Raw genomic sequence first — 21,343 nt, 5'->3', positions numbered from 1 at the left:
TTGGATCAGCTCCCAGAAACCTATCTCCTCCTGCTATTGGCTGCTAAGTGGTAGGTTACCTATGTAGCCCTTATAGTGAGACTGACAATTGGATATTAACCTTTTGCGTCAGTGGGTTGATTTAGCTGTGCCAGCCCCCATTATCTAATTCTACCTTGTTGCAATATGACCTTGTTCCCATAACTTTTTAGCTGAACAAGCAGTTCGCACCTGGGCTCTGGGCGCTGGGCTGCGCCATTCTTGTTACAATTTATGTTTCAAATGTTGTGCGAGTCCTTGAGAAAATGTCTTTCTTTCCCGGAAAGAAAAAAAAAAAAAAAAGCACACTGGGTTGCCGTGATTTATTCGCATTTGTGGCAGTCTTATCTTGAATGTGTGGCCTTGGCAGTTCAGGGGTTTTGCGAGGAATGTTTGTCTGCAGAAAGCAATTTTATCTTGAATGTGCGGCCTTGGCAGGTCGGATGTTTTGCGAGGAACATTGCTGAAGGCTCCCGCAGCCAGTGTTCAGTGAGTGAAATGAACTTGGCTGTAATTTTCCTGAAACATGGCTTTACACTGTGCATTTATACCATGTTAATTCATAAAGGCATTTGCAAGCCTATAAACAGGGATTTTTGTGTTTGTAGATTCTGATATTGCAGCATTGATTCTAATGTAGCATGGAAGTTGCACTGTTGGTGAAGTGGGTGTGTTTCAGCATATTTGTCACCCATGGGTGCGCTGGGGCCTGGTTCAAATGATAAGTGCGCTCCTTGTTCTTCCTGCTGTTCTTCTATATATGCGCTTGGGGTGAGGGGGCATGGGTTTGGTCTCGATTTTCCCTCTTCAGTCCCCCCTCTGGTCGACTTTGTCGACCACACCACCAAGCAACATTCACCTCCTTCCGGTCTGCATATCTTTGTCAATTCCTTGAAGTGTCCATAATTTTCTCCATTGTTGTTGATAAACAGTACATATAGGAGTGTTCTCCTTCTGTGTTCCACCACACTCACTTCCCTTCGTACTTCCTCTGATCACAGGGAGTGGCCACCTTTATTACTGCTGGAACCATGTTGCACACCGCTATCTTAGTCCGGCTCTTCCTTTCACCATGTCTCTTATTTGCATTCCGATGTCTTCTTCTGTTGTTCTCTTACACCTTGCAATGTATCTCTATCTTGCACAATGATGCTGTGCTCGGTACTAGTCCTTCCGTTATCACCTTCAATCAACCAGGCAGTCATGATGTCATCCATTACCATGCAAGCACTAGCTAGTTCTTTGCTTTCTCTTTTCAGATGCATTTTTTGCTGATCATTCTTTGGTATGCTGGTACTTCACCCAATCATTCTTCTGTCTCGCTCGAGAAGTAATTCCCCCCTCTTTTTACTTCTCTGTCTGTTTCTCTTCTTCCGTTGTTTTCCATCTTGGTGAATGTGTCACTCTCCACATCTTCCTTGGTCATCACCAACAAGGGCATGCTGATGCGCACCAATGAACACTCTCCTCCCCAATTCAGTGGTAGTTTCTCTTGATCTTTAGATGCATGTGCTCAATAGTAGTCCATAAGCAGTGATGTTCCTGCTCTCATCTCGCAACTTCTCTCAACCTTCTTGCATCCAGCATGATTGTCCACTTCTTGTCACTGTTGTGCTGGTAACATAACGTTGGTACCTTAACAGTATACGTCCTTCTTCATTCTCCACCCAAGTGACCATCTTTGCTCTTTTCTCTCACTCCGTTAGGCACTTATCATATTTTTGTCTCTTTTATTTTATTTTTTCTTCTCTCTTTTTGTTTTTCTTTCTTCTTTTATTATTTATTTATTTATTTTTTTTCTCTTGCAGCTTGCTCACTTGTGCATTTGCTCGTTGTTTCTTCTCTCTCTGGTCACTTTCCACATACAGTTGTTCTCCAATTAGCTGCTTTATGTAATCATCTTTCATAGGGGATTACCCCCTTTTTTTTTTTCTTTTTTTTTCAATCTCAATGTTGCTGTCTTCCCTTGCAATCTTCTTCGCACCTTGTCATACATGGGCGTCGTGCTCTGCTGTAGTAATTTCTGTTGTAATCAATTCTCTTCCGGCATATGTTAAAGAACAGTCAGGACAGCTCTCTCCAGTGGTATCCCTACCAATTTTGTACATGTGTGCATGTTGTTGGTCACTTCTGCTATGTGTGTTATGTGTATGTTTTACTCCCTTTGTGTCTGCCCTTAACTCTCCTTACTTTAGCAGCAGCTTTTCCTTACCCACTGACGCCGTAACTCTTCCTGCTTAGGTTAGGGAATGTTAGCAGGGGATACAGCGGTAATGCTCACTATTACAAATAATTTTCAAATTACCACCCCCATTATTTCGTTCATCATTAATAGTCCCATCGTGAAGGTAAAAGTCCTTATTTGCTTGCCCATAACCACTTACGCTGCTGGGTCCTTGCAGCTGATGAGATGATAAAGTTGCCCACCTGAAAATCGCAAGAAAGGCGTTAATACGTTAGTACTTGTTAGTAACCTCAAGCTCCGCGAACTAAACAATCACTAAGGGCAAAAATCAAACCTCCCCCTGGACATTTCGTGTTTTCAAAATTTCTCAATATGGATAGGGAAAATCTTGGGTTGTTTATTCAATGGAAGCAAGGAAATATACTTCAGGGAAACATGCTCTAAGGGGTCTGAGGTTCTTGATAGGGTGGGCAATTGAGTGGGGAATGCTTCACGATGTTTTAATCAGTAGGCCTCACAATTTCTAATGGAAGATAACATTAAGGAAATTTCCTACACATTTCTAACAGCATACATACGCAACAACCTGCATGTGCGTGGAAAAGAGAAGAAACAAAACAGTGTTACAGCTGTAGGTGCAAAAAATGTAATATGAAACTCAATTAAACTTTGGAAATGCCTGTGTCGGTCCCTATTCTAGTTGCTAGTGTGCGTTGGACCATAGGATGGCCATGTTTCCCTAACTCGGGAGTGTTCGTGCTATTTTGCAGTTCATGAAAATCTCTTGCGTTGGCCCTGTTGATCGTTGCTCCCTCGTTGCCAGGGTGGCCACCGCTTTGTAGGGCTTGACGCCTTACACTTCTAACAAAGTCTGTCAGGAGGGGAAAATGTCCCACTGTAGTCCATAGCCATTGGGTGTTGGTTGTCCGTTGTCTTCAGGCCTGCCCTGGGTCCTTTATATCTGGCGAGAAATGAAATGGAAGCGCTTGAGACCTGAGAATTTACATATTCTTCAATTTCTTGACCTAACCTCTCTGCACTACTCTCACACTATTCAGTGTCCTAGTGGGAGGAGCCAATGGTACACCTATGCACCATCCTGTCACCACCTGGTGGCGTTCAATGGCGGTCTGACTGTAAATTATTACACAATTCGGAATGTACCCAGAAAATGGGTAGGCACTTAATTTATGTGAAGATACTCATTACACACTTGGATCATATATATGCAATTTGGGTGCTAGTGTACAAATGGGCCTTTGGATCTTTATATTTACTGTGCTTTTGTTGTAAGCTATTTATAGTGCGTGCCTTTGTCCCGTGGGGCATCAGGCACTGACAAGCTAAATAGGGAAACATCAGGGTGGTAAATTTGTCATATAGGGTGGCTGTGTTTCTAAATTAAGTGCACCATGTTACTTAGTTAAGATAATCGCAGGGTTTTTAAATCCTTTTTTTTTTCTATGGCTCCTCTCTCACTTCTCAGGGCGTGCCTCGCAGTGAACTGCAGGCACTTTAAGCTGGTACTAATGAAATCCGCTACCAATTATTCGCTACCTGTCTCTCCCCCCTCTTTTGTATTTATTTAGTTATTTATTTATTTATTTCCTCTTTTCTTTCAAACCCAACCCTCACAATTTACTCCCATTCTCTCTATCCCACCCCATGTCCACTTTTTAAACCCTACCTACTCTGTTAATTACTCATTTAGTCCAGTATTTTATTACTCCACTACTGTAATTATTGTTACATTTAAACAATATATTTCTCCCCCCAATATCTGCTCTCAAATTTTAATACAACCATCATTCTCCAGTTCGTGCAGCAATGACCTCTTTCCCTATGTGTGTTGGCTAATGCATTTGTGCCAGTGCAATTTTCAAAAGCGCTAGTGGCATTACCACTTGCACTGTCATTTTGTCGCCAAATGAATTCTGTTGGGAACATGGATCATCCACCCCTTACCCCTATTTCTCTCCTCCTGTGGTGAACTGTCAATGAAATGTAGGCCTCCCCCCTCAAGTGCACCTTCTTCCACCTTGTGTGTCTCATTTAATTCTTATGTGTTAATCGTGTATTCATGAGCCCAGTCTCCTCACTGAAAGATGTGTGCTCAAAATGTAGCTAAATGTACTCTCTTGTGATGCGCTATCATTATGCACCCCCCTCTGTACCGTGCACCCCCATTAGGCTTAAACAATCTTCCTTACTTTCAACATGTGTATGTCTGGTGTTTAACAAGTTATGGATTTCTCTGTTAATAAGGTGGTCATATCCACATTGCTCATGATGTCACAAATCTCTCTTCTCTAATGCATGGCCTAGTCGCCCCACTGTCACCCAGAAAAGAAAATGTTTTGATACCTATCACCACCCCTATGCAATTGTCCTCTGCATTATTGAGTGTGCGTGAGTGTGTGTGTCGGCGCGCGTCTCGCCCGCTCTGTCGGGGAGGTGGAGCATGAGTGTGTGTGGCAGAGTGAGTCAAATCAAGTTTGTCTTGGGCTGTCCTATTAGCGGTATAATGTCAATCTATGTCCTTTGAAAGGTTTGTTCCCCATCAGGAAGACCCCACCCAGTCATGTAACCGGTACCATTGCTATTGTGTCAGTGTTCTGTATGGGTGCTGGCTGCTGTGCAGTGCCCCTGTGTTGTGATTCTAGTCAGTCCTGGGGTAGTGGTGCTGTCATTTGTTGTGTCTGTACATGTAGTGGTAACAGTACCTGCGTTGGTGCTTGTGGTGTCTGCTGAAATGATCCCATCCTGCCCCATGTATCCTCCCCACATGGGCGGTGCATATTGTGGTGATTGTTGACACTACTATTGTGATTCTTGTGCGTGTGTGTTGAGGCTGTTTTTAACTGCCCCTCCCATTGCATACTTTAATAATTTATTTTGTGCCTACTTATCCTCATCTGCCTTTCTCTGCCCCTGTGTCATCAAATATTACACTCCCGGAGGTTCAGAAGGGTGAGTCCCCTCTTCCCTCTGCTCGTGCTGGTTCAGCATCAGCTGACCCCTTGCATCTTCCCTTTCCTTCGTGCACACAGTTCAACTGTAGCCATGTGCTTTTAAAGCTATTCCCGTGTAAGTGCTGTGCATGTGTGTCCTTAGCGATTGCTGCACGCTTCTGGAGAAGCCGCCTATGAGCAGCCATGGTCTTTTTTAATTTACCTTCAGTACTTTTGAATCTTTGCACACTATGTTTTACTGACTTATTTCGGCATGGAAGCTGTGTGCTACACAACAGGTGAAGGGCAATCGTTTCTGTATTGTGTGATACATTTTACCTCTATTCAATTCGAAAATTTCGATAGTCCGCTGTTCAGGGAGCAAAAATTAGAAGATAATTGAACATTTTTCAACTTCTGTGAGCCTTCTTGGCTCCGCACCTTAGCCAGTGCACTCCACGTGCAGCCCATCTTCACCAAACCATTGCCTTCTCCGGCACACCCCCACAATCTTGCGCATGTGTCTTCCACACACCGCCTCTGGGTCACCTATTCTCCAAATCCAAAACCACACCACTATCTCCTCACCATCAAAACTTTGTGTCCTATGCATCAATCTGAAGGTGACGTCACCAAACTAAAAACACAGTGCAAATGAACAGACAAATGTGCATACACAGAACAATAACCCATTTCTCCCAACCCCACAAAAATCCCAAAATAAAACCCCACAATCCCCACAGCTGTCTTCCTGTCTCAACTGGAACAAGGTAAACCACAATAAAACTCTTATAATTGGACTGCACACAATGCGTCGCCTAACGTGTGATACGCTCCTCACCAGGGGACCTTAACCAGCCAACTATCATCCACTCACTGAACTAAACGCTCAATTAGCAGGGAACCTCATCTACTCATTGATCTATAACGTCAATTCATAGGAAATCCAGACCCCGTACATGAAATCACCATCCAGACCAATCAGCGCGGCACTCCTGTTCTATATGTAGGGAGTCACTACCCCACCCAATAGTCTCAAAAACACAAGAAGGGACCACTGCCACCACCCCAGTCCCAACTACAATTCACGTGCCGATCACCACCAATGCGCTGAATTTTGCGACAATGTACAATCACCCACCACCCAATTTACAATGCCTCCCCCATTTTCTACCTAAACAAAAGAACTTAACATTTCTGCAACATACTGATCAACAATGCATCATAATACTTTAAACATTTCCCCCCCTCAAAGCCCATGTTGCTAGTTGACTTACATTTTCCTATGCTGCACTGGCAGTTGCTCCGCTGCTGGACACCCCCTCAAGGCGCTTCACCGGACCCCTTCTCCTGCAGGGCTCTCACCTGCCCTCAAGCGGGGTATTTCCAAGTGGCCCCCGAAGCCTTTAGCCGGTTACGTGTTTTCCGGTGGTCTTCAGGTGCAGGCGAGGGTCCCACAGCTTCCTTGAGTCGGCGGCAGGGAGCTCAGTTCAACGCAGGGCTTGCGCAGGCAGTGCTCATTTACCCATGTTACAATGAGCAATGAGCCTCACAGAGGGCACCAACTTGTTGGGGAGAAGCTGGACCCCCCCCCCAGGGCAGTGGGGGGCCAGCAGCCATACCCTCGCCAGCTATGGGAGGCCCCAACACCTCCGATATGGCCCCCAGAAATGCAACAGAGTCCCAAGCAGGCAGCAGCATGTTTCAAACTGCATTTATTTCTGGGCAGCAAAAAAGAAAAAAAACACACAGAGCATCGTGCACATCGCGAGTTCAGGCGCCGTCTCCCCCGGGGCTGGCTTGCAAGCCAGCTTTGTAATCACACTGCAGGCTGACCTCACAGAATTGGATCAGCTCCCAGAAACCTATTTCCTCCTGCTATTGGCTGCTAAGTGGTAGGTTACCTATGTAGCCCTTATAGTGAGACTGACAATTGGATATTAACCTTTTGCGTCAGTGGGTTGATTTAGCTGTGCCAGCCCCCATTATCTAATTCTACCTTGTTGCAATATGACCTTGTTCCCATAACTTTTTAGCTGAACAAGCAGTTCGCACCTGGGCTCTGGGCGCTGGGCTGCGCCATTCTTGTTACAATTTATGTTTCAAATGTTGTGCGAGTCCTTGAGAAAATGTCTTTCTTTCCCGGAAAGAAAAAAAAAAAAAAAAGCACACTGGGTTGCCGTGATTTATTCGCATTTGTGGCAGTCTTATCTTGAATGTGTGGCCTTGGCAGTTCAGGGGTTTTGCGAGGAATGTTTGTCTGCAGAAAGCAATTTTATCTTGAATGTGCGGCCTTGGCAGGTCGGATGTTTTGCGAGGAACATTGCTGAAGGCTCCCGCAGCCAGTGTTCAGTGAGTGAAATGAACTTGGCTGTAATTTTCCTGAAACATGGCTTTACACTGTGCATTTAGACCATGTTAATTCATAAAGGCATTTGCAAGCCTATAAACAGGGATTTTTGTGTTTGTAGATTCTGATATTGCAGCATTGATTCTAATGTAGCATGGAAGTTGCACTGTTGGTGAAGTGGGTGTGTTTCAGCATATTTGTCACCCATGGGTGCGCTGGGGCCTGGTTCAAATGATAAGTGCGCTCCTTGTTCTTCCTGCTGTTCTTCTATATATGCGCTTGGGGTGAGGGGGCATGGGTTTGGTCTCGATTTTCCCTCTTCACAACCTTTCAGCACTTGACATCACAAGAAGTGGCATCATCTGCTTTCATTCCAAACTAATATGGCACTTTGCACAACACTTCTGCCATAAGAATTCAGCTACCTTTCACAACAAAAAATCGAATTGTACCTACACACATAATTACTTTTCTCTCACATACCCCCTTGACATGTATGGCTAGCAGGGACTTGGCCACCCCTTCATATCCTCGTATTGGCTATAATGCACACACACATACTAGCACCACCTCAGATTTCCCGTACCTTGTACTTCGGTCCCCCTGAGGGCATTCAAACTACAGTGCATTGTGACCATACCAATGGTGAAAGGTGCTATACAAATGACGCATTACATTAAATAGCATCGTCCTAAAATATGGTTACGGGATCACTGTGATGTGACATACATTTCATACAAGAATGGATCATTATATGTAGCATTATTATCAGAATGTCAAGATCCATGTTACCACGGAAAGTTTAAGAACCCAAATCCCCTCTTAATGTGGATCCTGGGTGGGAATGGCCATAGGGATTAGCATGGCCATGGGCAGTCAATGGGTGGGCAAATTGGGGGGCAAATAACCAAACAACAACTACAAGCTTTGTGTGTCTCCCTCATCTGCTATTTTGCCCTATATGTACTCTAATATAATAGTTTCTGCTTATAGGTGGTGCTAAAGATTATTGCCAGTTCCTGCTGCTCCCCGCAAAAAAAAACTCCTAATGGGAACTTTTGAGCTTGCTTTAATCAAACCTTACCATCAAACTTTGCACTGGAATTGCCTGCCAGTGTTTTTTCAAAGCAATCTTCTGATCGTTAATGACTTAATTGAAGGTGTAAACACGCTAATGGTACAATAAAAATGTCTTAACCAGGTCTTACCTTTAGCCAATAAGTTATTAAACACTATGCGTGTCCTTCACTTAACGCCTGTTAAAAATAAGCATTGGCAAAGCCAACAGTTTCGACTTGTGTGTAAGTATTAGGCATTTACCAGGCACTACTATTAGATGCCCAGGTACTCGCACCATTTTACACCTGCTCCCATCAATAGGTAGTTAATAGCCCTTTGCAGTGCCTGGCAAGTGCCTTCCCAAGCCTATACAAAAACCCAAACTATTAGCCACGTTTTATATCACTCAATGTAATCCGTCCTTACATTGGGCACCACCATGCCATTATGACTTCAGGGCTTTCTGGAAAACATGTCTAGGCAGTGGATGTTTTGGGAAAGCAAGGAAAGGCTGCTCTTTACACAGGAGTTCTCACCTGAACACATTGTGAAGCTTCCCTACGTTCTCGCTCACAGCTCAGCCGTCTTTCCAACTAAAACAGAAACGCGTCATCCTCTTCCCGCCCGGCCTTTCCCCTGCACTGTCCAAAATGCCAAGGCTGCTCTGCTAGCTTGCAGGAGGTGCCTCACTCCCACTTGGGGCAGCAGGGGATAATCTGTCCCTTAAGGCAACAGAACATTGCCAGTGCACCTCAGTCCTGAATTATGCCACCCTACACCAAAGCATCTCTCCCCTTGACAAGCAGCACCACCCAGTACTTTAGTACTGAGAACGACATGCAGCTCTGACAATATACCTAATTTCTCACCTGTGGCACTGTGCACTCTTTGCTATTCCAGTGCCCAATGCAGCTCTTCCCATGCACCGCTTTGACCAGACGAGCTCGGGACTGATGCTTCCTCGTATTCACCGGCACATACCCCACAGCTGTCTCAGAGCCGAATCAGGGAGACAAGCTCATGTTTTGCAACCATGAGTTGGAGAATGTCCAGTGCAGAGTCCTTTTCCTTTTCTTTTTTTAAACTTGTTTGCTGTTTTTGACACGGTCCGTCCCCTGTTGAAAACAACAAATTATTATTATTTTTTTTAAAAATGCAAGCTAAACCCATGCGCCTGTCCAGAGGTCGCAGGAGGACAGCAGAGGTCGCAAGTGTGACCCACAGAGGTCGCTCCTGCGACCACTGGCGACCCCCAAATGACGTCCCTGTATGTTACAGTGGCTCTGGGGAGGATTTAATGCATTTTATATTTTGTCCAACATTTCAGGATTTAAGACGTTTACGGTTGAAAAAACATTTTAAGGCTAATAACATCAGGCATGTTGCAGAGGCTATTGATGCTGTGCTGTCATGCATAGATGTGCATTTAACGAACGACCTATGTAAATATGTTGTAGAGGCTTCCAAACGTTTGGCGAGAGTATTTTAACTGTGTTTTAAAATATGATGCTTTTGTGTGAAATTTTATTTACTGTTAATGCTGAAAACTGAAATAAAGTATATTACTCAGAGCAGCCAGAGGCACGAAAACTGCTCTCCTGAACACCGGTGAAGATTTGATCTCCAATCTTGACTCCAGCCTCCCTTCTGTCCTCATCCTCCTTGACCTTTCCTCTTGTTTTGACACAGTCAATCACCCCATCCTGATCAATTGACTCTGTGAGAGCCTGGGCATCACAGATCAGGCCCTGGAGTGGTTGACCACCTTTCTCTGGGACCAACCCTCCCAGGTCCAACTTGGGTCCTTTCTCTCCACCACCTCTATCTCCACATGTGGTGTTCCCCAGGGATCTAACCTCGCACCCTGGCTCTTCAATGTCTACTTGCCCCCCCTGGCCCACCTGACCTGTACCTTCTCCTCTAACATTCAGTGTTATACAGATGACACTCAGCTCTCTTCCATGCTCCCCTCAGCCTCCTCTCCTCTCTCGCTCATTCATTACTGTCTATCTGCGATTTAGGATTGGTGTACTTCCAACAATCTCTGCCTTAATACCAGTAAGATGGAGTTCCTTCTCATTGGGACTCCTACTCCTGTTTTCACTCTCTCACTCTGGCCGCCCTCCTTGGGCTCTCTTCCTTTGCCTTCCTTTGAGGTAACAAACCTTGGTGTCATCTTCAACTCCACTCTCTCCTTCTCTCCTCACATCACAGACCTTGCCAAGAAGGCCCACTACCAGTTGCACCTCCTCAAATGTATTCTTCCTTTTCTCACTTTCCCCCAGAAGCTCACTGTCTCCAAAGTGCTGGTTCTCTCTAGGTTGGACTACTGCAACAGTCTCTTTCGTAATCTGCCTTCCTCTACACTTTACCCTCTGCAATTAATTCAGAACAGGACTGCAGGACTTGTCCTCGGCCTCAAGCCCATGGACCACATCTCTCCGGCCCTGAAATCTCTCCACTGGCTCCTGGTGGTTGCAAGGATAAAGTTCAAGTCCAGCTGCATCGTCCACAAGGCCTTCTGGGGTGACGGCCGCAATACATCCAACTCTCTCCTCCTAAATACCTTCTTTCTCAAGCCCTTTTCTCAGCTACCGCAAACTCTCTGAGGGTCAGACTCTTTGCCAGGTAGAGAGTGGGGGTAGATCTCTCTCCTCCGCAAGTGCCTCCCTCTGGAATGGCCTCTCTGCCCCTCTCAAAGTTGTGCTGGGCCACTTGAAATTCCGGAAGCAGCTCAAGACCTTCCTTTTCTCCTCTGCTTTCTCTCTACCTCCCCTTTTGACCTACCTGTCTGCTGCGCTGACTGGTTGCTTGACTACCCTCAGGATCTCACTGGGTACCAGGCTCCTCCATGATCTGTCTCCCTTACACTGCCTCCGGCCTATCGAGCACTTAGGGGTTGTAACTGTAACCCTACAATCCCCTGCCTCCTTACACTTACCCAGTGCCACACTGCCCTGGCTGCCCTTACTCAGAGCAATGCTGCCCTGATCCCCTCTACCTCAGCTTGGCACTTCCCGCTTCTCCCTTCCCCCTTCACTTTGTGTTGTCAGACTTGCACAATCTAAATGACACAAGGCCTAGTAAGATCGTTTGTCTTGTCCTCCCTCTATCTTCCCTCCCTTGTCTTGTCACACCCAGAAACACTTGTGTACAGGCACATTATAAACGACATATCATATCATGTACACTTCCCCAAATTAGTAAAGGTGTCGCCCAAAATAAAGTAGCAAGGTTTGGAAAATGTTAACATGATGCGTTTAAAACATGATGTTTGAGAAAATGGGGTAAAGTGCCATACAATTCTAAACATATTCTTTTGGGTAAGAACATGAACAAAATCCAGTAAATGCCATTTCACAAACCATACACCATACACAGGAGTATTTTGCATTTGCATGAGGTTGAAGGCACAATCTATCTCAATTAAATATATCCAGTAATAATGGTCACTTCAAATCACTTAAATATGGCCTCAGGCACAATCTATCTGTGGCAATAATGGTCACTGTAAATCACTTGCATGAGGCTGAGGTCACCATCTATTGTTGCCAATAATAATGGCCACTGTAATCATGTGCATTAGGCTGTAGCCACAATCTATATGTGTCAGTGATAATGATCACTGCAAATCACTTGCATGAGGATGCAGCAACAATCTATGCCAGCAGTAATGGTCACTGTAAATCAGTTGCATGATGCTGAGTCCAGACTTTGTTTATGCCAATAATAATGATCACTTACATGAGGCTGTGGCCACAATAGAAATCAGCATTGCATTGCTTCTGCCCCAACATACAAACACATCATCCACACATGCACGCATGCCTTCAAGCTCACACTCAAACCCAGACACTCAGTCGGACACGCAGGTGCTCACACACAAACTTGCACTAATATACACATACATAAATGCACAGACTCACCTGACCCATCTCTTGCACAGCCATATTGCAGGCATTACATTCAAACATGCACACGTGCATACATTACAACAAAGCATGTACCTTTAGGCCATGTGTTCTGCAGTAATTATTTTCTTCCGGTAGACATGGGAGAGAGTTGCACAAACAAATCCAGGTAGAACCAGTGCATTTCGGAAGGACTAGAATATGTGTGACATGCCAGTGGGTGGCACTTATAAGCAATGTGGTTGCTGTTGCTTAGCAACCTGGGGCAAGTGTGCACCCTGCACCGGACTCTCAAGTACATGCATGTTTTTTTCAAAATAAAAATAAAATGACTAATGTCAGCTGTGTTAGCTTTGATGAATGCCAGATATTTGGGAGTTGTGAGAGCAAAAGGGGCACTGACAAAGGGCCTGCAAGAGTGGGGGTAAACCATCCCATGCACCAGGGAGTTGCTTGTGGCAGGATACAGAGAAGGCTGGAGAGAGAGAGCAAAATGAGCACAAGAGAGATCATCGAGACTGTGTAAAGAGAAACCTTGGAGGCAGGGAGGAGGGACTGCCTTGAAGCAAGAAAGTGAAAACTCTGGAGTTTGCGGAATGAAAGGCCCAAGAGGTTGGTGAGAGAGAAGAAGGCAAAGGACAGCAGGACAGGGAGTGGTGTAAGAAAAGGGTGCAAATGCAGTCTAAGACCACACATATGAAGGTGGAGTGTTGGAGTGAAGTCCATCAGGTGGAGGTATCAAAACTACAAAAGAAGGAACTGGGAGAACAGAGACAGCACAAGAAGGTGGAAAATAGAACAGAAGAAAGGCAATGGAGGGAACTGACAGTAGACTTTGGAAGTGAAGGTGAGAAGGAAAGCCTTGGCATGCAGGGACAGAGAGAGAATGCACCCGACATATGTCCAAAATTTGGTGGACCAGCAGAGATTGGAGGTGGCATTCATATGTTGTGAGGAGACGAAAGGAGATCAGAGTAAAAAAGGATTGAGTTATAAAGGTAAAGAGCAAAATTGGAAGGAACCCCTTGTTAGGGAGAAATCTCCAGAATGGCTAATTCCCCTTACGTACTGAGTCCCTCAGCAGCTTTGCTGGATTTCTGGGATTTATTTTTTCACCTGGTAAGAGTGTGAGCCGTTTTCCCCACTCTTACATGTGTTTTGCTGTGTGTGTTTAACATTTTCTTGTGTTCATAGACTGTGGAGCTTCACCCACTCCTTAGGCATCATCTTTTTACTGTGTGTTACACAGCACCTTCAATGCAGTGACACAGGGTTGTCTTTTTGACTTCTCAACTCCGACTCCATTTTCTGGGACTGACTGCTGTCTCCCAGAACATGTAAAGTTGCCATTGTATTTATTAGTCTCTTTTAGAACTCGCAGACCCAGTACAAACTATCTTAAATAGAGTTCTGGGAAGGGTTAATACTCCCTTTTTGTCTGTTTCTCTTGGAGCATTGTTTCGCTCCCTTTTCATTAAGACTTGGCTGGTGGCAGTAGTAACTACCCTATTTTTCATACCATGGTTATCTTAAATAGCCTTAGTATTGTTTTAGGCTATCTTGGTATCCTCGAACTTAAACCCGCTAGACCATATACATTTTTATATGGTTCTAGCTGGGTTTAGTCACCATTTCTTTTTGTAAAAGTCTTTTAGTGTTTTACTCTGTGCGCCAAACCAGGTTTGGTTCCTTTGTTCGCTGTCCTTTCACGGGCTTCTGCACAGAAGCCCTCCTTAGGTGCCTGTATGTCTGTGGGGGACAGGATGTGAGGGAGGGGTTTAGGACTCCCTGCACAGGGTCTCCTTGGAGACCCATGTCACATTCTGATCTGATTGGCTGTGGTGACTGTCCCGGCCGGACTGCCACCCTGCTGTGTGATTGACAGCCAGGCTCTGTGAATGGGGGAAAACTACATAAAAAGCAGGTCTCTCGAGCTGGAAAGGCAGAGTCTCCACTGGAATGAAAGAACCGAAGAGGAGCTGACAGAAGAGGACCCCTACCAAGACAGAACCTCCCATTGAAGCCCTGCTGCAGGTCTGAATCTTCATACTCCAATGACAAGGAAGATCCGCAAGGAATCTTCTCCCCTTGAGATGATGGGAACAACCAGTTTACCAAACTGTTCGCTAGGCCTCCCTTCGCTGGTTGAATTTGTTGTACAGAGCTACAGTGAACCGGATAGCCAGGAGGAACGGACCATGCTTGCATTTTAAGGAGCGCACCTTTTATTTGTTGCTTTGCTCTGCTGCTGGTTTCTTCCCTGGGCAGTGCAGGACCCTCCAGTCTTCCTACTTCGTGTCAGTCCGACAGTCACTTCAGGAACCGTGAGCCTGCATGACCTGCCAGGAACGTCCACCTCAGGTACAGCCTTCTTCTCCATTTAAGGTACTGTTCAAATCCAGTTGTTCGTTTCGTCCCGCCACGGTGAAAGTGTGTGAAACCTTTCGCCAATCCGAGGGGTTGTCCTTCTCCATTCTTTAAGCTAACCTTTCTGCTGACCAACTTCGCCCTGAACTCTTTGCAAAGACTTAACCGCAAACTACCCTGAACTGTGTGATCTTGAGCAACAGACTTTGACCCATTAACATTGGCCCAGGCCTATTTAATTGATTTCCTCACTGTAGCTCCTTTTTCTAGACTGCCCTGCCTTTTACTTGTCAGTACTGCTACAGTTTTTGATAACTTTGTCTTTCCCTTGTTTTTTCAATTACCGGAGTGCCATTTTGCTCACACTTCATTTTGAGCCTAACCTATCCAGAATCTATTGGGTGTGGTGTGGTGTGGTGTAGTGTATTAAGAGTGTTATTTTTCAACTCCTTTACTTTAGTGAAATGTTTTACAACTGATGTGTAAATAAATGTATATTCTTTTACTCAGAAACCTTGAGTTAGTGTTTGATTGAATCATAGTAATTGCTGTCCTTTGTGAAACTATTGATACTGCTCACTTGCTCTTGAGATAAGTCTGGCTGCTCAGCCATCGCTACCACTTTACTGTGTAGTACAGGCTTGTACCAAAGGTGAATTTGTACTGTCACTTGTAGTCCTAATTGTGTGTGGTGTTCCCAAAGGGTACTGCATATAATTCTGCCTAACACTGGTGTACAGCGGTGAGGATCAAGTATAGTGATTACAGTAAGAGTGCTGCTATTACCTTGGATCAACTAACCATAAGGCTTGACATCACTAAAAAAGTCATATTAATCATGTCTGATATGGAAAGCTACAGTCAGGAGACCCTCCTTAGTTACACTGTGGATTATCTGAAAAATCTGTGTGGAGAAAGGAATCACTCTGTCAAAGGCAAAAAGTCTGAATTGATTGAAAGATTGTTAGAGAAACAAAGTCTGGAGGGTGGGTCTGAAATACCCGACCCCTTAGCAAATGTGGAAAATAATGAGGATGATAATGAGTCTTTTATTGATGAGTTAGAAGAGGCAGAGGTATCTCATAATGTAGGCCTCACTGCTCCCTGCTCAGCAACCTTACAGGTCCTACACTCAGTCCTGAATTCATTGCTCTAAAAAAGATGATGCTTGAATTGGAATTTAAATGTTTAAATGCTCAAACTGAACAAAAGCATCACGAACTTAAGCTCAGAGAAATGGAGATGAACCATGCAAATGAAAAAGTTGTCTATTGAAAATGTCTATTAAAAATGCTTCTATCCCAGAGTCTTCTAGTTCTTCCAGTCCTAAGAGACCCTGAATGCCTAAAGAAATTGTGCGTATGCATGAGACTAAGGTTGATATTTTGGATTGGTTGGCAATGTTTGAATATAACCATGGGATTCAAGGCCTTGCAGGGAATCAATTGCTTCCCTGGCTCACCCCTAGGCTACCCACTGTTGCACCTGATGTTGTGATGTAGTTGGGGGAGGTGGATAAGATGGATTATGAGTGTGTGAAGCTAGCTTAAATTGCTAGATTTTGGAAGACCTCCTTCCCAGTACCTTAAGAGGTGTAGGACCCCCAAAAAGCATGATGGTACCCCTTGGGCTACCTGGGTATGTGTATATTTGAAAATCCTTGATGGTTGGGTTAAGGGTTACATAGTAAACACTTATGAAGTTATGAGAAATCTTGTTATGTTGGAGTCAATTTATGATCCTTGCTCTCATGAGCTCAGACAGCACTTGGCTGATTCAAAGGGGATAGATCCCAAGAAGTTAGCTAAGGCTGCTGACTTGTGGGTTACCAACAGGGCTACTCAGAAGGATTCTGGGGCAACTCATAAGAAGGAAGAGGGAAAGCAGCCAAAGAAAGATAACAAGGAGAATTGTAATACTTCCAATCCAAAAGAGGGCCACAAACATCAGCATAAGGGTAAAACACATGGGAAACCGAATCAGGCTAGTGCACCATCTGGACCCAATCCAGATGGAGGTCAGAACAAACCCTCATTCATCCAGACATTTTGTAAATGTTATGTTTGTGGGTCCACTGTCCATGTGAAAGGGGATCCCAGATGTAAGGGTAAACCTTCAGGGGACCACAATGGCTCCTTAGCCTTCTCCCCAGAGGAAGAAGTACCTATGGCAAGTGGAAGGTTTCACCTACTGGCTTATGAACCCATGGGAGTCTCAGCTAGTGTGTCTTTAGTGTCCCTGGGCTTGTGGAAATAACAGAATTTAGATATCTATAATTCCATCCTAGATAATACTAAAGAGTATTATAACGATAGTGTTCTAGTGAATGGCAAGGAGACTACTGCCATCAGAGACACTGGAGACAGCATAACTGTGGTGGATGAATCATTTTTCAAGGTGGAGGATGTTGCTAAGGCACCCACACACCTCATCAAGTTAGCTGGAGGCCCTGTGCAAATGCTTCCCCAGTTACCAGCTCTCATCCAGTGTAATGATATGACTGTCAAAATACCTGTCAGTGTGCTAAGTGAAGTGACTGGGAGAGTCCTGTTGGGTAATGACTTGAAAACTCTTGGAGTTGTGCCCAGTACCCCCAGGCCTCCCAGTAAAAGGAGACAGGAGCTCACTAGGCCTGCAAGGGAGAGGACCTTAAGAGGCTCTCCAGAGGAGTTGATAGAGGAAACTATCACTCCCAGTCCAAAGGAGTTGCTCACTGCTATTTCTCGAAAGAAGGAGGCAAAGGGGAAACCCAAGGCCTCAAGGAAAAAGTCAGCCAGCACCCCTGTGCTACCAACAAGGACATCACCAAGGTTGTCCAAGGTCAGACCTGTGACTCCTCCACCTGCTGAGGCAGAGTGTGAGGTGCCACCATGTGTGGTTGATCCAGTTTCTGAGGATTCAGATCTGGAGGAAGACACTGTTTTGGTTGGATATCTTGACCCTATTGACCATCCTAAGCTGCAGCCTTTACTGGCAGAAGGTGGACCCAACAGGGAGGATTCAGCAGAGGACAAAGAGAGTGTCCTACTCACGAATCTCTTCGACAACAGGCTGCTTCTCAACTTGATGGGCAAGAGGTTGGAAAGCATAAGTTAAGCTAGGAAGATGGCCTCTTCTACAGTGAACCGACTGAGTCTATTCCTGGGGACGGGAAAAGCCCAGCAGGACTCTCCAGCAAACACCATCCAACTGCTATTATGTGGAATGTGGAACCAGCTCCACAAGTAAACAGAGATACATCATCACAGGTGGAATGCTGAGGTAAGAGAATTCCAGGTAAACCCTGAGCTTATATTATCACACTTCTCCCCCCATAATACTTTACATAGCAGCTATACACATCACACACACTTCCCCCACTAGACATAAAACAGTAAACACATACCCCTAGGAATACTCACTCATACACTACGTAACCCCACTCAGCCACCATACAGTCAAACAAACGAGAGGAGGAAAGAACTACTTTACTATGGCCCCTACGACATAGTCACTCAATTTGGCAGGCATCCTTGACCCATCTTCACAACCACCCAAGGTTGCATATATACACTGCAACCCTTAACCACACGCCTAGGATTTCTAACCTGAACACGGTCACCTGATAAACAGGTTGGGGACTGGGAGCCTTGCTTTTGTCACTCGCAGCACACGCCACACACTATTTTACTTCCTCCTCCACCTCACTATCCATCCTGGGCCACCATTAAGATTCCCTTAATCTCCTCTCGGTCATTGATCCACCCAGATGGCCTTCTTGAGCCAATGTAACCAGCCTACTCCTAAGAGACACCGGAGGTATCAATCGCTGACCTCTGGTGACTCCCTGTGGGCCTTCTGAAAGCTCATGCCAGACATAACCATAGTATTTGCTCAAACCCTCATCCAGGATGCCATTTTTAAGCGTGTTCCTGATAGATGTAAGTGTTAGATCATCAGCACACTCCTTGTTCCACACTTGTTCATCAATAGCCAGAGCTACACTGGCCACCATGGTGCACTCACCCAGATCAACCTTGCTCTCCTCACCTACACCAGCAGCCCGGGGCAGGCGAGACAAACAGTCACCCACTGCATTTCTTATACCAGGGATGTAATATACCTTAAAATTGAACTCATGAATGTCAGCCATCCACCTGGAAAATCTGGATGATATTTTCGACAAACCCTTGGTGGTCAGAACGTGCACCAACGGTTTGTGATCGGTCTGCAAGGTATATTGCACTCCCCACAGGAAGGTCCTAAAATGTTTTGAGGCCTAAACAGCCACTAGTGCCTCCCTCTCAATGACAGCATACCTTTGTTCTGCGTCCCTCAAAACTCTTGAGGCGAACGCTATGGGGCGATACTCCCCTTCCCTCCACTGTTCAAGTACAGATCCAATGCCAATCTCACTGGCATCAACAGTTAAAACCGTCTTCTTGCTGGGAGTAAATGAACTTAAAGAAGGGGCCCGGTCCACCTCCCCCTTCAATTCCTCAACTTCAACTTGACATTCCTTGGACCAGTCAAAACGAATGCCCTTTTTCAACAATGACCTCATGTTAAATGTCTTGTCAGCATATGAAGCAACAAAACGACTGTAATATTCTGTTAGACCCATGAATGACCTAAGTTGCTCCTTACTTACGGGGGCCGGGGGTATCTTTCAACACTCTCACAAGATCCTCTTTAGGATGAATTCCACTCGCTTCCAAGGTGTGCCCTAGATATGTCACGCTAGACACTCACACATGGCATTTACTCAATTTCACAGTGAGGCCACTTTTCTTCAACACCTCCATTACATCAAGTACTCTCACATCATGTTCGGTACGACTCCTCCTCCAAACCAGGATGTTGTCCTAAAAACGTTCAACTCCCAAAATGCCACCAAATTACTTCTGCATGATCCTTTGGAACACTGCGGATGCAGATTCTAAACCAAATGGCAGCCGACTAAACCAAAAGGCTCCAAAAAGGGTCACAAATGATGTCAAAAGACGGGATTCAACATGGAGATCAATCTGGTGATATGACAACGATAGGTCAAAAGTGGAAAAACATGAAGCTGTCCCCACCAATGTGAGCATCTCGTTTATGTTTGGTGGAGGCTGCCTATATACCCAAATGCTAGCATTTAAATCCCTTAGGTCAACACACATTCTCATATTTCCATCCGCCTTCCGTGCCAACATTACGGGAGTAAAACAACTCAGAGCTCTCCATCTCCTCAATTATGCCAGCCTCCTGGAGCTTGCTTAATTCACATGTAAGCCCCTTGCGGGCTAACATGGGAACCCTTCTAACCTTGTCTATGCTCGGGACAGCCCCCCTCTTAAGCACTATTTTATGGGAAAACCCCTTAAGTTTTCCCAAGGTTGAAGTAAACACAGTGGGAAACTCCTCCTTGAGATACTCTGCAGTCAACGCCACTTCATTCTCCTTGCCGCTTCTGTTCTCACTCACACTCAAAACAGGAATGGCCTTCCCTGGCCGTATTTCAATTTCCAAGGCCGCCTGTTTATCCCACCCTACTACAGAATCCCCTTTGTGAGCTACGTACAGCTTCCCCCGGGTCATGCGCCCTTCAAACTCAATGGCAGCCCACTCAAATCCTAGCACTTTTATTGGCACCTTACCATATGCACAGGGATTGATGTCTGAGGGAAGCAACTCGGCCACTTGCTTGTCGAAACTCGCTACATGTAACTCAGGAGATATCATAGTGTAGGGCAACCCGGTGTTGACCATCATCCTCATTGGCACCCCATTCATGGTCAGCGTGGCCCATGCACCCTTTCTTCTGTGACTACTCCCCACACTCAATAACAATCCCACGCGCACAACCTCTCTCATGGGGTCACTGTCACCTACATAACCCACAACAGTTACATTGTCTTCATCTTGATCAGGATCAACCATCCTAACAGTTTGCCTGTTCTGCACCGTGCTCCTACACATCCAGACATAGTGCCCCCTCCCCTTGCATTTCCTGCAGTCAACGGTAGAGGCGGGACATTCCTTCAAGCCAGTTGTATGTCCCCGCCATCCACATCTCCTACACGCTTCTCTTGGTGCCGGATTTCCTTTAGTGTCTTTGTGCTTCCATTTGTGATCATCACTCCCTCTCTTGGACATTTCCATGACACTTTCTTGGATTCCTCTATAGCTCTTGCTATCTCTATCACCTTTCCCAATGGCAGATCTCTCTCTATCCAGAGTCTTTCCTTCACTCTTGAGTCACTAGCACGCATCATGATCTGATCCTGGATGTACTCGTCCACCAGACCAGTGAATTTGCAGGTTGCAATTAGAGTACATAGCGCTTTTATGTACGTGTCAATACTCTCTCCAATTCCCTCTGCTCTAGAGAAGAAGTGGTATCTCTCCAATACCACGTTGGTCCTCTTGCCAAAATGCACCTCCAACTTCCCCAAGGCAATCTCGTAAGCTAATACTACCCCTTCAGCTCCATCACTTCCATCTTTGCCTTCTACGCGGGGGGCGCGCACCTCTTGAC

Source organism: Ambystoma mexicanum, chromosome 12, assembly GCF_040938575.1.
Source record: "Ambystoma mexicanum isolate Mex_15411 chromosome 12, UKY_AmexF1_1, whole genome shotgun sequence".
Classification (NCBI taxonomy): Eukaryota; Metazoa; Chordata; class Amphibia; order Caudata; family Ambystomatidae; genus Ambystoma; species Ambystoma mexicanum.
The sequence above is the reverse complement of the archived record's forward strand: the minus strand, read 5'-3'. Positions refer to the sequence as shown.